Source organism: Cricetulus griseus, chromosome 7, assembly GCF_003668045.3.
Source record: "Cricetulus griseus strain 17A/GY chromosome 7, alternate assembly CriGri-PICRH-1.0, whole genome shotgun sequence".
NCBI lineage: Eukaryota > Metazoa > Chordata > Mammalia > Rodentia > Cricetidae > Cricetulus > Cricetulus griseus.
In genome coordinates this window covers 110,793,969-110,811,019 of record NC_048600.1, presented here as the reverse complement: position 1 = coordinate 110,811,019, position 17,051 = coordinate 110,793,969, and the positions used below count along the sequence as shown (strand labels likewise).

The following is a 17,051-nucleotide window of genomic DNA, read 5'->3' as shown; positions in this document are numbered from 1 at the left end:
TTCAAAGACCTCTAGGCCGGGAACGCTTCCTGGGGGGGAGGGGCAGGAGGATCGGCGAGGAGAAGGCGGGCTGGGGGACTGAGGGTGGAGGGGGCCGCTCCCCCTTCGGCGCACTGCCCCCCGGCCGACTCTTCCGCCGGGCCCGCCTCCTTTTCACTAGCACCTGTTCAACCGGAACATCAAGGGGCCAGGGCCCGCTGCTCCCCCTCCGAGTCTCTTTAGTACCTTTCTACCCGGAAGGGGGGGGGTGAGTCCCCGCCCAGGAGGGGGGAGCAGGGCGGGGGAGAACTTGTCCTTGACCTGGTCGGTGGCGTCAGGGATTTACTCCCTTAATCCTAGCGAGGCGGGAGTTTGGGGAGGTCTGTGAAACTGAGTTCTGGACTGGAGCCCCCAAATCTGCTCACTCTTGGACCCTGGGAATCCCGGAGGCTGCCGGGACCAAGAGGCTGTCTCGAGAAGTGGACTTGGGGTTGGTCTATCTTGTGGCTTCTGAATCAGGACACGTCGAGGGCCGAGATCTTGGCTAGGACTGTTTTTACTCAGATTGTGAACTTCGCTCATACGAAAAGTTACGACTCAGAGTTCTCGAGAAACCTTACTTGAAGTTTTTAGCGAATTACTACTACTGCAGGAAAACCGTGAAAATGTCTGCCCTACCTTTGCGACAGTTTTAAAATATCTATTTACCTCCGGAACCCTTACTGTCCAAGCGGTCAGAGTTCCAGGTTTCGCCGGACGGGGGGCAACATGACGACGACCCCCTTGGTCCCTGTGCCCAGGAATTAGTGACCTGGGGACAGGGAACGGATGCCTGTCTTGAGTCAGGCCCGAGTCCAACTTGTCCCCAAATCTTTTATGATGGACGTTTGATGCACGTTTAGCGTTTTAGGAACGTAATTTGATTGAATTCTTCCCCTCGACCATGTAAGGTGGGTGGAAACGTCCTCCGTTTTATGGAGGGACTGCGACACCGTTAAGAAACTTACTCAGAGCGCATAGCTTGAGCGCTAGAACCAAGGTTTGAGCCCAGTCTTGTCTTCTGCTAGGACTAAGACTCTGAGCTGAGCTGCCCGCCTCTTCCCCGCGCGATCTATTGTGAGGTTCCCCTCGGGTCCCGGGGAACCCTCTGCAGGCTTGGCTGGGCTCGCCGCCGGTACCGGGGGCGGAGCTGTCAGGCTCATTTTCCAGCTCCCAACCTTTTCCTGAGCGTCCTCCGCAAAAACCAAGCAGGAGCAGGTCTCGACCAACAAGTGGTTCAAGTTCATAGTGCTCTCCGTAGTATGACTTATCACTGATTTGAGGTGTCACGCATATTCTGGCCATACAGCTTTCAACTCTTGGGCTCCGCAGTTCCCTCCAATAAGCGGGGCGTTACCCTGCGGCGTGGACCGGGAATGCCTTCGTAAAGACCAAATACACACAGTAGGCACTCAAACCCTGCGATCCCTCTCTACACCCGCCCGCGAAGCGCGCCGGTGCAGGCAGCGCGTCCCACTCCCGCCTCCCGCATCGCCGCCCGCCTTGCACGTCCCGCCGCAAAGGGACTGGGCAGAGAGGGCGAAACAGAAAATTATTTCCGCCCTCTCGGCCCGCCCCACCCGCCCCGCCCCGCCCTGCCGTCCCCGGAGCCAGAAGGGGATTGTGGGGCCGCCTTGGCCGCCGCCGGAGCCGAGCGGGGCGGAAGCGCGCGCCGTGCTGCTGCTGCTGCTCGGGCCCGACCGCGCCGGCCCCCGCACCTCCCGGCCCAGGCTGCTGGCTGCGGTCGGGGCGGTCCCGGGCCCAGGCGCCTGCCGCGGGGCGCGCTTCCGCGAAGTCTGGTTCGCTGGTTCCCGGAACGGAGCGGGGGAGGCAGAAGAGTGTGGCGGTTTCGGGTTTTTGCCCTACCCTACATTTGCTTTCGTCGGTCCCCGGGGCCGGGGGTACGACCTCTCCTCTGGGCTCGTAGACAGACCTGGGCTGGAAGAACGGACTGCGCGGGTGCCCACGGGCGGGTTTGCTTTTTCTTTCCGCGTCCTTTGCGAACTGTTTTCAGCCCCCCAAAGCAAAGCTGCTGACCTTGGGGGGCACGTGGAGAGGGCAAGTGTCTTTCCGGAGGTAACCCGGCCAGTGAGTGAGAGGATTCTAGTGATCGGCTAGACCGACCCGGCATGGGGTAGAGAGAACGCGGGTGAGGAGAAGGGTGCGTTGCAGTTAGTCTCAGGTGCCAGCCCCAGCCCTGCCGGTTACTGGCTATGACCGGTTAGAATACATCGCTGGGATCTTCAGTTTCTCCAAAATAGGCTGCACCAGCCCAAGAATTGAAACGGGCAGGTTGCCTATTGCTTTCAGGGTGCAAGGACGGGTGTTTTCCCACCAAAGGTTATGACTGCCCGTGACTTATCTAGTGGGGGAAGGGAGATGAGACAGCACGTTCGTTCCTAAATCACAAGCCCTGTGCAAGATGCGGCTCAGAGGCCCATCTGAAGAGGAACCGTGGGAGTCGGGGGCTTTCCCAGGCCTTAGGCTGTCCAGAGTCATCGCTGTTGCAGTGGCCCTGAACATGTGCTTTTCACACATGTTCACAAGGAGACACAGCGCTTAGGGTTCATAAGCAAATAGATGCAAATAGCTTTGGCTTGCCAAACTGTAAAATGCAGATGATTAGATTCCCTTTTCTCCAGCCTGCGGTCCTAGCAGGTGCGCAGGTGCTTTAAGAACCGAGTGAGCTTCAGCAGTACCCGTGGCCAGGACTGCAGCGACTTCCTCTAGGGAGTTAGGATGAGTGGGAAGGGGAAAAGTTCGTGGGGTAAGAGTCATCCGCTTCAGAGTTTTTTGGAATCTAGTCCCAGCCCCCAGTATAGCTTTGTGCACAGCAGTTACCATCTGACAATTGGTTGGGTGGTTTCATCTTGGAAATCCCCTTGGACTTACACTGTAGTTTGGTTACTGTGTTCCCAGCCTGGGGATGACTGACTTGATGACCTGGTAGGTTTTCCTCTGTGCTACCAGTCTTTCCTGAAGTCTCACGTTCATCCCTCTTGTTATAGTTACAGTCAGACAGAAGTTGAGAACGTTCAAATATTTCAGTGAATCCTGGGCTGGTGGGAGTGACAACAATGTAGAGAAATCCCTCATTCCACCAGGTGGTCGGGCAATGGGAGTGTTGTGAAGAGCTCTCAAACTGTAGTGTTTATGAGGTCAGGGAAGGCATGAGCTGGGGCCCAGTTGGTGAACAATGGTTCATAGGCAAATGGAGGCAGAAGAAATTCCAGGCAAGAACCCAGCTCACCCAGAGTTAAAGACAGGAGCTCCAAAACCAGTGTGCTGAAGTTAAGTTTTGTAATACCGTATCTTAGCAAGTGTAGCTGGAGAAAGGGTAGGAGGAATTGGCAATAGGGCAACAAACAGATTAAGAGACCTTCCGTGTCTAGTCAAAATGTCCGGGTTTAAACCTAGGGGTTAAAGACACTGCTTAGGGTTCATAAGCAAATAGATGCAAATAGATTTGGTTTGCCAAACTGTAAAATGCAGATGATCAGGTCCCCTTCTAATTGTGCAGTCCAGGAATAGAACCCAAGGCCTTGGCCTTTTAGGTAAGATGTGGTTGGCCATATATGCTCACTCTGCTTCTCTCAGACTTTGCTTAGGGTTGGGTGGAGTCTAGAAGTTGGAAGGTAGTAATGAACAGTAGTTCTCAAACTTAAAGTTCATGTGAACTCCCAGGGATTTTTTTATTCAAATGCAGGGTTTTTTGTTTTGGGGTTTTTGTTTTTTTGTTTTTTGGGGTTTTTTTTGACACGGGATTTCTCTGTAGCTTTGGTGCCTATCCTGGAACTTGCTTTGTAGACCAGGCTGGCCTCGAACTCACATAGATCCCCCTGTCTCTGCCTCCTGAGTGCTGGAATTAATGGCATGCCCCACCACCACTCAGCTCAAATGAAGATTTAAAAAATTTATATATTGTATGAGTGCTCTGTTTACGTGTATGAGGATGTATCTGTGGAGTCCACAAGAGCCCAGAATAAAGGGAAGTCAGGTATTTATTGGGGAATCACTCCCAAATGACAATGCAAGGTAGAGAACCATCAAGGATGCTCCCATCTGCCTTCCAACCATAACCCAAGAGACCCAGCCCACAGGTAGCTTCTGGGCCCCACCCTAAAGGGGCCAGTACCTCAAAGACTGAAAGAATTCCCGAAACTCATATATGTTTGCATGACAGATGAGGGCATCAGATCCCATTACAGATGGTTGTGAGCCACCATATGGATGCTGGGAATTGAACTCAAGACCTCTAAAAGAGCAGCCAGTGCACTCAACCACTGATCTCTTCAGTCCCTAAAATGCAGATTTTTATACTTTTATTTGGTGTTTTGCCTGAATGTATGTCTTGTGAGGCTGTTGGGTCTCAGAGTTACAAACAGTTGTGAGCTGCCATATGGATGCTGGGAATTGAACCTGGGTCCTCTAGAAGAGCAGTCAGTGCTCCTAACCACTGGGCCATCTCTCCAGTCCCAGGATTTTTCATTTTTTATTTTCAGAGCTGAGGACTGAACCCAGGTCCTTGGACTTGCTAGGCAAGCGCTCTACCACTGAGCTAAATCCCAAGGATTTTAATTTTTTAAAAATTATTGCCGGGGGTTGGTGGCACACGCCTTTAATCCCAGCACTCGGGAGGCAGAGGCAGGCGGATCTCAGTGAGTTCGAGGCCATCCTGGTCTACAGAGCGAGTGCCAGGATAGGCTCCAAAGCTACACAGAGAAACCGTCTCGAAAAAAATTATTATTATTGCCAGGCGGTGGTGGCACAGCCCTTTAGTCCCAGCACTCAGGAGGCAGAGACAGGTGGATCTCTGAGTTCAAGGCCACCCTGGTCTACAGAGTTCCAGGACAGCCTCCAAAGCTACAGAGAAACCCTGTCTCGAAAAAAAAATTTTTTTTTCCAGCATCCATATGGCAGAGTTTCTCTAGCTCAGGCTGGCCGCAAACTCACAGTAATCCCCTTGCCCCAGTTTCCTAAGTGCTAGAATGATAGGCCTATACCACCATGGCCAGCCTAAGCTCTAGCATGTTCAATAAACCCTTGTGTGCCTGAACACAAGGGGCACACTTGAATAGTGCTGGGGACTGGAGTGAGGCTGGGGCAGGTGTGGAGGGGTCCAGGTGAAAGTTGAGTGTTCAGCTGACTGTGGCAGCAAGGGAAGGAGACAGGGCTGGCTGGAAAGAAGGTCAGGCGGAAAGGGTAACCTGGAACTACAGGCAAGGCAGAGGCCATGGCTCCAAGGTAAACTCAACAAACAGGAGTGGAGCAGGGTGACAGAGCCGTGGTCACGCCCACTCAGGGTGCCTCTGGTACAGGAGGCGACAGCTCTCAGCATATACTCAGCTGTTTCAGTCTAACTCTGTGGAAGACCTTAGCTAGAAAGACCCCAGGTTGGGTGGCCAAGCAGGCTGTCACCAGAAGCAGAAGAGTTCATGCCATGGAAGACAGAGGTGGTGGTGGTCACAGGCCATCAGGAAGAAGGGGGAAGGATTCTAGGAAGAGCAGGACCTGGTGACCTCAGGCTGGAAAATTCCAGGCCCTGATACTAGAGGCTGACAGACTGAGAGGTAGGACAGTGAGAATCTATATAAGTTAGGCTGGGTGGTGCACGCTTGTAACCACAGCACTGGGGAGGCTGATGCAGGAGGATCGCTATGACTTTGAGTTCAAGGCCAACCTGGGCTAGAGTGAGACCCTGCCTCAGAAATGGGGGGGGGGATTAGTGGGTACCCCTTACTAAGTGGATGGGAAATTGGAAAGCGAAGATCTTGAAGTCAGGGATAGACACCCATAGATAGAAGTGGGTCTAGGAACTGTGCCAGGTCCACAGGCTTAGAATAACCCAGCGACTTGAACAGCCAGAGATAGAAAATTCAAGACCCACTGAGCAACCTAGTAGCTCAGAAGCCACAAGGGGTGGTACACACTTGGGATCCCAGCACTTTGCAAGTTCCAGACAGCCAGTGCTACATGGTAAAACTCTGTTTCACGTAGTAATTCAAGTGGCAGAGGAGCTGCTATGATCAGGAAGCTTGTGTACCCAGGTTGATCTTGTCCAGTGCACTCCAGGTGTGCTGACCCCTCTGATTTCCCCAAATGTGGGAAACTTGACTACATAATTTGTGGAATTGGGGGACAGCTGTGTTCCCACTCTCCCGTATTTAAAAGAAAAGTGGACTGGAGCTCATTGTCAAACATATGCAGTAGTGCATGCACCCAAGTTCCTGGGTTCAATACCTAGTCCTGTGAGGTGAGGGCAGGTCCTAGGGTAGAGAGGATTGCCACACAGGCAAGCACACCTCGGAGAATGATACAGGTAGAGCCAGTGCAGAGGACGCCAGTGATGATCTAAAGAGATGCTCTGAGCTCAGCTATGGCCTGAAGGTGACCGGGGGCCACCGTCTCAGACTGAGAGCAGCACAGGTTGAGGGGGTACAAATGTCTCTTGTGAGCTTCTGATTGTTGTTCTGTGACACTTTGTTGACTGATGGTCTCTCGGATCCCAAGGCAGTGATGTTGGGCCTAAGTGCTTGACTCCATGAGTGAATGAGCATCTGAGGGAAGGAAAGAGATCTTCTTGTGGGACGGGAGGGGGTGGAGAGGGAATTCATGGCATGAAATTAAATTAATTCCATTCTTTTCCAGGGGTGGATTTCAAGACAGGGTTTCCCTGGTTAGCCCTGGCTGACCTGGAATGTACTCTGTAAACCAGGCTGGCCTGGAACTCACAGAGATGGGCCTTCCTCTGCTTCCCAAGTGCTAGGGTTAAAGGAGTGTGCCACTATCCCAGACTACGGCAGTGGAATTAAAAGGAGATAATTAGCCAGGAAGTGGTGATGCAAACTTTAAATCCCAGCACTTGGGAGGCAGAGGCAGGTGGATCTCTGTAAATTCAAGGCCAGCCTGCTCTACAGTGCTAGTTCCAGGACGACCCAGGGAAACCCTGTCTCAAAAAATGAAAAAAAGAAAAGGAGATAATTTATTGACAGTTGGTGATCCTAGAGTGGGGGGTCACTCCCAGGTTTCCACCTTAACTGGAAATGCAAGGAAGGAGTGGTGGAGGGACAGAATTGGCAGAGTTGATAGTTCCAGTTGGCACTTGCTGACTTTGAGACCTCGTGCGCTATTCCAGAAGAGGGTCATACATGTGTGTTTCCTTGAAATTGTTGAAAGGTTCTGAGGCACCTCTAACATTCTACCTCCTCTCACATACCCTTAAATAGCATCTTCATGGGTGTCTTTGGACAGTTTGGGAGTAGTGGTGCCTGAAGTCCTGGAGGGGATTCAGTCATGTAGGGAAACTGGGCAGTGTAGAGAGAAGACCCAAAGGGTCATGGCTTTTAAGAAGGGCAGAGGGAGGGGAATTCAAGGTATATCCAGAGAAGGAGGAAGGACCCCAGAGGAAATGGATTCTGGAAATCCAGGACTGAGAAGTGGTCCCACAGCACAGTTGAAAGTTTCAAGTGTGTCATAATAACAGTGCATAAGGGAAGACAGACAAGACTTCACAGGGCACTGTGTGACCTAGAGGGAGACAGGGAGATGGAGCTCAGAGGAAGTGTGGTGGCAATTTGGGGGGCTTGGGTAGAGTTCAGCTTCTCAAAAGAAGGGAGGAAGCCAAATAGGGGAATGAAAGACTTTCTGGGCTTAGTAGCATGGTGTGTGTGTGTGTGTGTGTATGTGTGTGTGTGTGTGTGTGTGTAGAGGCCAAAAGTCAACCTCAGGAGCTATCGACCAGACAAGGTCTCCTTTACACACACACATACACACTTATTTTTGTATGTAGATAGATACAAGAACTGCACAGGGCAAGTTTACTGGGGGCAAAGAACAACGAAAAGGAGTCAGAGTTCTACTATGTGGGTTCTAGAGATCAAACTCAGGTAGTCAGGCTTGCACAGCCAGCCTGACACAGGGCCTGGCACTCAGCAGCTAGGCTAGGCCGTCCAGCCAGTCTCAGTCTTCTCAGCACTGGGGGTGCAAGTGCCTGCCGCCAGGCCCAGCTTTGTTGTTGTTTAAAAATTTTTTTTTTTTTAACTATGGGCAGTCTGTGCATGTACATTTGAATGCCTAAGGAGTTGTGAGCCACTGTCCAGTCCAGCAGGCTTGGGATGAGTGAGGATTGAAGAAAGAAACAGACAAGAAACAGGAGATAGAGTTGGGGAGGGGGGCATCCAGTGAATATTGTGCTCCGCCCCAAGTTTATTACTCAAAGTTCTTATAGACCCCAACCAAAGGGGGGAAAGGCAAAAGATTTCTTTACCACGATACAAAGAACAAACATAATTACCTCCTTAATACCCAAAACATCAAGTAACCACACCCTAAACCACACCCTAATCCTGTTGTTTAGGCAAGACATCCAGTAGCCACCCCTTAGGTCAAACATCCTGTTGTTTAACCTTGAAGGAACAGGAATGGGTTTGAACTCTCTGACCTCAAGATGGAAGGGAACTACTTCTATGGGTCTCCATAGGCCACCTGATGTGGGTACCAGGAACTCTCATCGGTACTCATCCTCTGGAAGAGAACCCAGTACTCTTTCCAGGCCCTCCCTGCTCCCCCCACCCCCCAGAGTTCTGGGGATCATACCAAACTCCAGGCTTCAGGCTTGGCTGGCATTCACCTATCAACTCTCTCCTCAGCACAAACATTCTAAAGTTGTCTGCGTTTTGAGGCAGGGTCTTGCTGTGTAGACCTGGCTAGCTTGAAGCTCCAAATGTAAACCACGCTGGGTGAAACTTGCTGCCATCCTCCTGCCTCTGCCACCTGCATTCTGCCTGGAATTGTAGGTGACCATTGCTGTGCCTAGTTCTCCACTTAATTTGTTTGTTTGTTTTTTTAAAGATTTTATTTATTTATTATGTATACAACATTCTGCTTCCATGTATTTCTGCACACCAGAAGAGGGCACCAGATCTCATAACGGATGGTTGTGAGCCACCATGTGGTTGCTGGGAATTGAACTCAGGACATCTGGAAGAGCAGTCGGTGCCCTTAACCTCTGAGCCATCTCTCCAGTCCCTTAATTTGTTTTTTGAGACAAGAGTTTGTCTGTGTTGTCCTGGCTGTCCTGGAACTCCCTGTGTAGACCAGGCCGGCCTCAAACTCAAACCGGTAGACAGAGGGATCTACCTGCCTCTGTCTCACAAGTGCTGGGACTAAAGGCGTGCACCACCACTGCCCTACAAGCTCTCTGCTTCTTAAAATCAGATCTAATCTGATACAATTTACATGTACTAGAACATACTTGGTTTATTGGCAGTGGTATGGCCCAAACCAGGGCCTCTTGAACTGGATTGGTTCTCTGCCACTGAGCCACAACCTCACTCCCTTGAAATTCACCGACTTAAATTGTATTTGTGTCCTGCTGCCGCTGAACCCCAGTCTTGACACACTAGGCAGGACCTCTGCCACTGAGCCACACTTCCCATGTCCCAAAAATGGATATACAGTACATTCTAAGCACTACAGGTATTGGACATGGTGATGTAGGCTGCAATCACAGAACTCAGGAGGTAGAAGCAAGAGGACACACAGGTTCATGGCCATCAAAAGCTACTCAGCAAGATACTGCTTTAAAAAAGTAAATAAGGGGCTGGAGAGATGGCTCAGAGGTTAAGAGCACCGGCTGCTCTTCCAGAGGTCCTGAGTTCAATTCCCAGCAACTACATGGTGGCTCACAACCATTCGTTATGAGATCTGGTGCCCTCTTCTGGTGTGCAGATATACATGGAAGCAGAATGTTGTATACATAATAAATAAAATCTTAAAAATAAATAAATAAATAAATAAATAAATAAATAAATAAGCAACAAAGACGCCAGACATAGCTATAAGTCTAGTCCTTGGGCTGAGGAAGGGAGATCTCTATGGATAAAGCCAGTCTGGGCTTCGAAGTGAGGTCTTGTCTTTCTGGTGCAGTTCTGTAGTCCATCATTTGGGAGGGAGAAGGAGGAGGATCAATTCCAAGCTGCATGAGATTCTGTCTCAAAATGAGCTGGTTAAATGGCTCAGTGGGGAAAGGCTCTTGCTACAAGCCTGAGGAGCTGAGTTTAATCTTCAGGACCCACATGTTAGAATAAAAGAACCAACACCCACAAGTTATCTTCTGACCACCAAGTGCACAAGCGCATACATACACATATGTAAGTCAGTAGTTACAATCAAAATGAGATGGCTCAGTGGTTAAGAGTGCTTGCTGCCATTGCAGAGGACCTGCGTTCGCTTCCCAGCACCCACATTGTGGCTCACAACCATCTGTCATGCCACTTCCAGGAGTCCAGTTCCCAAGATTTATTTTTATTTGTGTGTGTGTGTGTGTGTGTGTGTGTGTGTGAATGTATGCCATATGTGATATGCGCACAAAACCCTGTCATATTCAGAAGGAGACCTGAGTCCTACAGCGGCCTGAAAGGACTCTTGTAACCCCCTGCCCCAATCTTTCTGGTGTCTCTTCAACTTCGTCTTCTCTGGACTACTGCAGGGCTGGCTTCCTGGCTGTCTCTCAACATGTCCCTGCCTTCCAAGACCTTCCTGCTCTATTTAACACTGTACCAAGCCTGGTATAGTGATGCTTATAATGCTAACACTTGGGAGACTGAGGTAGGAGAATTCCAAGTGTTAGGCCAGCCTGGGCTATAGTGTGACGCCCTCTTTCTCTAAGGTTTTTGTTTGTTTGAGATGGAGGTCTCACATAGCCAAGGCTAGCTTTGGATTCACTTTGTAGCTGAAGATGACTTTGGATTTCTTCCGATCCACCTGCCTCCACCTTCCCAGTGCTAGAATTACAGACATATCCTATCATGCTTGGTTTTATGCAGTGCTGGGTGTTGAACCCAGGACTTCTGTATGCTAGGCAAGCAGTGTACCAACTGAACTACATCCTCTGCCCATGAAAACAAGTTGAACTATACGGAATTCCTGCACCCTCATTTTCTGTAACCTCCATTGTTCATGGATCTACAGCTATTCCTGTCCTTTCTTTTCCTGTGGAAGGAGAGGATCTTGGGAGATTGTGTGACTATGTCAGCAACCCCAGACTGCCTGGCAGGGACTAGATTCTCAATAAGTGTTTAGAGAGGACTGGGGAGATGGAATTCCCAGTCTCTATCTTCATGCCCTGGGCAGCCTAGAGGTGAACATGTGGCCCAAGCCGTGCAGTTTTTTTCTACTTTCACTCTCACTCAGGGGCTGCTTCTCTGGCTTTGCTGGTAGTTCCATTCAACAGGTGATATCCTTGGGCCTCTTCCTGCTGAGACTCCAGTGTGCTTCCTGGCCCCCAAGCTCTGCCTTCAAGTGACTTTTCTCAGTTCTCTGTGCTTAGAAACCTGTCTCCAGTAACTTTTAAAGACTTGTGTGTATGAGTATTTTGCACACATATATTTAAATGGACCACATGCATGCCTGGTACCTGCAGAGGCCAGAAGATATCAAATCCTCAGAATCTGTAGTTACAGAAGGTTGTAAGCTGTCATGTGGGTGCTAGGAACTGAACCCATGTCCTCTGCAAGAAGAGCTAGTGCTCTCTCGACTGTGAGCCATCTCTCCAACCCCTTTGTTCTTCTGATTTGCTGACAGTTGTACACATGTAAATCATGACTCATTTTTCTCCCCTATTCCCTTCTTACCCACCTCTCTCCCACTGAAACCATTCTTTCAAATCCTTCTAAGTCTCACTCTGAACAGTCCCATCAGTCCTCCATCAAGCTGTCCCTTAAGCTGTCAGTGAGTGGCACTTCCTCCTGTGCTTAGCCTCCTCTTCAGACTTCCCCTTCCCCTCCCAACAGCAAGCAGAACCACACACACACACACACCCTTCTGCAGGTGCTACCTCAGTTCACAGCCTCCCAAGGCAGAGCCCTGGGAGTCATCCCCAGTTCCCAATCTTCCTCTGTCCGAATCAGCCCCCCAAGCCCCACAGAATCCCCCTTGTATGTGCTGCCTGGATGCAGAAGAGTCCCTTTTCCTCCTAAGTGCCACCCTCACTCAGCCTGAGAGTCCTTGACGTTTGTTTCTATTGCTTCTCTCCCAAGGTCTGTCTCCTGTCCTCTTTGGGACAGAACTCTGGGTCATAGTTCTTTTGGACCCTGACTGTCAAGTTCCACTGCTGTGAAGAGACACCATGACCAAGGCAACTCTCATCAAAGAAAGCATTTCATTGGGGGCTTGCTTACAGTTTCAGAGGTTCAGTCTGTTATAAGCATGGTAGTGGAGCATAGCAGCCTACAGGCAGGAGCTGGACCAGTAGTAGCTGAGAGCTACATCCCGGTCCATAGGTGGGTGGATAGCTAGATAGACAGACACAGATTGGACCTGGCATGGTCTTCTGAAGCCTCAAAGCCAACCCCAGTGACACACTTCCTCCTACAAGGCCACACCTCCTAATTCTTAAAATCTTTTCAAACAGTTTCACTAAGCATTCAAATACATAAGTTTTTGTTTTGTTCAGTTTGTTTTGAGACAGGGTTTCTCTGTGTAGCCCTGGCTGCCCTGGAACTCTCTATAGACCAGACTGTCCTTGAGCTCAGAGATCCACCTGCCTCTACTGAGTGCTGGGATTAAAGGTGTGCACCTCCACCTCCCAGCTCAAATACATTAGTTTATGGGGGCCATTATTATTATTATTATTGGTTTTTCAAGACAGGGTTTTCTGTAGACCAGGGTGGCCTCAAGCTCACAGAGATTCAATGCCCAATTGGGGGGAGGGGCATTCTTATTCAAACCACTTCATTCATTTGCTGAGTTCACAGAGCTGTTTCCAGGCACTTATCTTCAGAGAGGGGTCCACGTCCTAACACTCCCTCACCCCCCCAGCTGACTCCAGCTGCAGTGCAGACAAATCCCTCTCCTTGCCCTAACCTCAGTCTCTGGCCAACTTCCACCACTGAGTGGGAAGACAATAGCGCCAGGTTCACAGGGTCCCTTCCATGACTCCTCAGAATGAATGGGACAATGTCCTTGCTTTGAATGAAACACCAATGAAGGATAACTTAAGCTAATTGTCCAAACATGCCAGAAGCCAAATTACAGACATTGCCCTGTCATAAACACCACGGCTTGGGAACATCTGGACAGCTGCAAGGGAACAAACTCATAATTTTCTCTTCCATCCAGCCTTGACTCTTTCCCACCCAAGACGTGGGCCTCTGCCTCAGCCAGGCCCCCCTTCCTAGTCAATGCCTGGCTACTGGACCTGCCATGGAGTGGAGTCTCCTCTGGTGCTCACCGCCCCCTCCCGTCTTAGCAGAGTGACTGAGCAAGTCAGAGAGCCTTCAATGTCCTCCTCATCTATAAAATAAAACTAGTGGAGGTGTAACTTGGATGGCTCATGCCAAACTCCCACATGGAGCAGGATTCAAACTGATCGCCTGGCAAATGGCGGGCCCCTTTAAAGCCATCCTGTGTGGCACAACTTCTTCCACCCACCGCTTCCAAATCTGACCTGCAGCTTCTATACTTAGAATTCTCTGTCCTAGCCTAGTGGTGGTGACCTCCTAAGTGCTGGGACCACCACAGCAGGCATGGAGAAATTTAAAAATGATGTTTTATACTTTAAAAATTAAAAACCCAACCAATTGATAACATAAAAACTGTATGCTTAAATACATTTAAAATAACTTAGCTCAGGGCTGGAGACTTGGTTTAGTGGTTCAGAGCATGGGCTGCAGTAAGTGTGGTGGTGCACACCTTTAATCCCAGCACTCAGGTGGCAGAGGCAGGCGGATCAGCCTGGTCTCCAGGTTGAGTTCCAAGACAGGCAGAGCTACACAGAGAAACTCTGCCTAAGAAAGAAAGAAAGAAAGAAAGAAAGAAAGAAAGAAAGAAAGAAAGAAAGAAAGAAAGAAAGAAAACAATCCTGTGAGAATTACAAATTTCTTTTTTGTTCCTTGTTTTTGAGATAATGTCTTGCTTTGTAGCTCTAGCTAGCCTTGGACAATCGTGCCCAGGCCTACTACAGACTCATAGCAGTTCTTCCCAAAGTGCTAAGATTACACATACGTGCTACCATTACCCAGAGAGCACAGTCCAGACTTCATAAAGTCACACCTAGCCGGGCTTGCTTTCTCAAGCCTGTAATCCCAGAACCTAGTAGGCAGGAAGATTGCATAGATTATTTGCTGGTGTGCACTAGTGTTTGGCCTGCACATATGTCTTCATGAGGGTGTCAGACCCCTTGAAACAGATGGTTGTGAGCTGCTATTAAAGGGACCAGCTCCCCGTTTTGGCAGCCATAACAGCCTAACACATGCTTGCCTGACCTTGCCTTGGTCACTAGGAGGTCAGATGCCTGCCTCGTGGCAAGGAACCAATCAGAAGTTAGCTGGTGGTGCTATGCTTTACAGCTCTGGGTGTGCTTTACAGACAAGTGCACAGCAATGATGTGCAGAGCATAGCAACCACCCTGGGAGGGCCTATGGGCCATAACAACCAGTTGACCAACACAGAGCAAACCCTCCAAGCCTGGAGGCACACCAATCTTTAGCCTGTGGGTACCCCTGGACACTCCCCTTATGCTGCCCTATAAGATCTCTGTCCCATGATTTCTCTGGGTCGAGCTAATGAGGTTAGCTCATTAAACAGCTGCAATAAAGCCTCTTGTTGTTTGCATCAAGCCTTTGCCTGCGCCTAGTGATTGGGGTCACCGCAGTCCTGGGCTGAGATCCTGGGGGCCTGAGCCTTCGGGGGTCTTTCACCATGTGGGTGCTAGGAATCGAACTCAGGACCTCTGGAAGAGTAGCCAATGCTCTTAGCCACTGGAGTCATCTCTCCAGCCCACCAGTAGAAGTTCTAGATGAGGGGTCGGTAGTCCTCAGCCAAGCCAGTGACCGCACTCACAGGAGGACCTGGGTATCGAGAACACCCAGGCACACACAGCACAGAACCACGAGCTGTTTTTTGTGAGCATAATCAACCTGAGTCTTATCAAGCCTTATCTGTGTAGTGAATTTCCAGCTCACAGGAGAAACACCACCATGAGGAAGCAATTGGAGAAATCTGGAAGGTGGGACACAATGTCTGCAATTTACTCAGAATATTTTAACAATTCAACAAGTGAATGGCAGGGGAAGTTGTTCTAGATTTAAAGGATGTTTCTAAAACAACCAAATGTGATATGTGTCCCTTATTTAGATCCTGCTTAGAAATGAATGCAAAAAAAGAAAGAAAGAAAGAAAAGAAAAAGAAAAATCATGTTGTAGGGAAAAGTAGATAAGTTTGAAGACATGGGGACTGGAGAGATGGCTCAGAGGTTAAGAGCACTGGTTGCTCTTCCAGAGGTCCTGAGTTCAATTTCCAGCAACCACATGGTAGCTCACAACCATCCATAATGAGATCCGGTGCCCTCTTCTGGCCTGCAGGAATACATGGAGGCAGAACACTGTATACAATAACAAATAAATAAATAAATAAATAAATAAATAAATAAATAAATAAATAAAAAAGAAGAAGACAGGACATTAGATGACACTAAGGAATTATTATTAGGACTATGGAGTATATCTTTTGAGTGAATTGCCACTCAAAAGAGATGGCTCAGAGGTTAAGAGCACTGACTGCTCTTCCAGAGGTCCTGAGTTCAATTCCCAGCAACCACATGGTGGCTCACAACCATCTGTTATGAGATCTGGTGCCCTCTTCTGGTGTGCAGATATACATGGAAGCAGAATGTTGTATACATAATAAATAAATAAAATCATCATCATCATCATCATCATCATCATCATAATAATAATAAATCTGATGATCGTGGGAGCATATATGACTTTAATCCCAATAGTCCCGAGGGGAGGCAGAGGCAAGGGGATCACTGAGTTTAGAACCAGCTTGACCTACATACTGAGTTCTTTTTGAGACATGATCTCTCTGTGTAACAGTCCTGGAACTGGCTCTGTAGACCAGGATGGCCTCGAACTCACAGAAATCTGCCTGCCTCTACCACCACCTGGCTCCTACATACTGAGTTCTAAGTCATCCAAGGCTATATATATAGTAAGACCCTCTCTCAAGAAGTCAAGAAAAGGTAAATATGTTAAAATGTTAATTAGTAAATCTAGGTGATGAGTATAAGTCAGTCCATTTTGCTATCTGCCTCTTTTTGGGTTCAAAAATAAACATATGAATTTGGGGGTGGTGGTTAGAAAGATGGCTTAGTTAAGAGCACTGGCTGCTCTTCCAGAGGACCCAGGTTGAATTCCTAGCACCCACATGGCATCTCACAACTGTCTGTACCTCCAGTTCCAGGGGACCTGACACCCTTATACAGGCATACACACAGACAAAACACAAATGCATATTTTAAAAAAAGAATTTTGCTGGGTGGTGCTGGCACATGCCTTTAATCCTAGCACTCAGAGGCAGGCATATCTCTGGTCTACAGAGCCAGTTCCAGGACAGGCTCCAAAGTTACACAGAGAAACCCTGTCCGGAAAAACAAAACATAAATAAAAAGTAAATAAATAAATTTTAAAGCTAGGCATAATGACCAAGCAAGTTCCAGGACAGTCAGGGCTACACAGAAAAACCTTGTCTTGAAAAAATAAAAGATTGGTTTATTTTTATCTACATGAGTGTTTTGTCTTTATGTATGTCTCTGTACCATGTGCAGGCACTGCCAGAAAAGGGGATTGTTGCAGTTAAAGATGGCTGTTAACTGTCATGTGGATGCTGGGAATTGAACCAGGGTCTTCTGAAAGAGCAGCCGGTACCCTTAGCCTCTGAGCCATGTCTCCAGTCCCTAAAGATACTCTAAAATTATTCTTTTCTTTTTTTTTTTTGGTGTTTTTGTTTTTTTCCGAGACAGGGTTTCTCTGTGGCTTTGGAGGCTGTCCTGGAAGTAGCTCTTGTAGACCAGGCTTTTCTCGAACTCACAGAGATCCACCTGCCTCTGCCTCCCAAGTGCTGGGACTAAAGGTGTGCGCCACCAATGCCCAACCTAAAATTATTCTTAAGTGTGTGGTCTATGACTGTGAGTGCAGGTGCCCAAGGAACCAGAGTTGTTAAATGCCCCTGGAATTGGAGTTACAGGCAAT

General features: G+C 48.9%; 1 non-coding gene across 1 annotated transcript; it reads left to right on the top strand.

Moving 5' to 3' along the window:
- The first annotated feature begins 6,015 nt into the window (after window positions 1-6,015).
- On the top strand, window positions 6,016-6,181 carry LOC113836570. Its single transcript, XR_003486915.1, has one exon. It is a non-coding gene; the product is annotated as a U1 spliceosomal RNA (small nuclear RNA).
- Window positions 6,182-17,051: the final 10,870 nt, after the last annotated feature.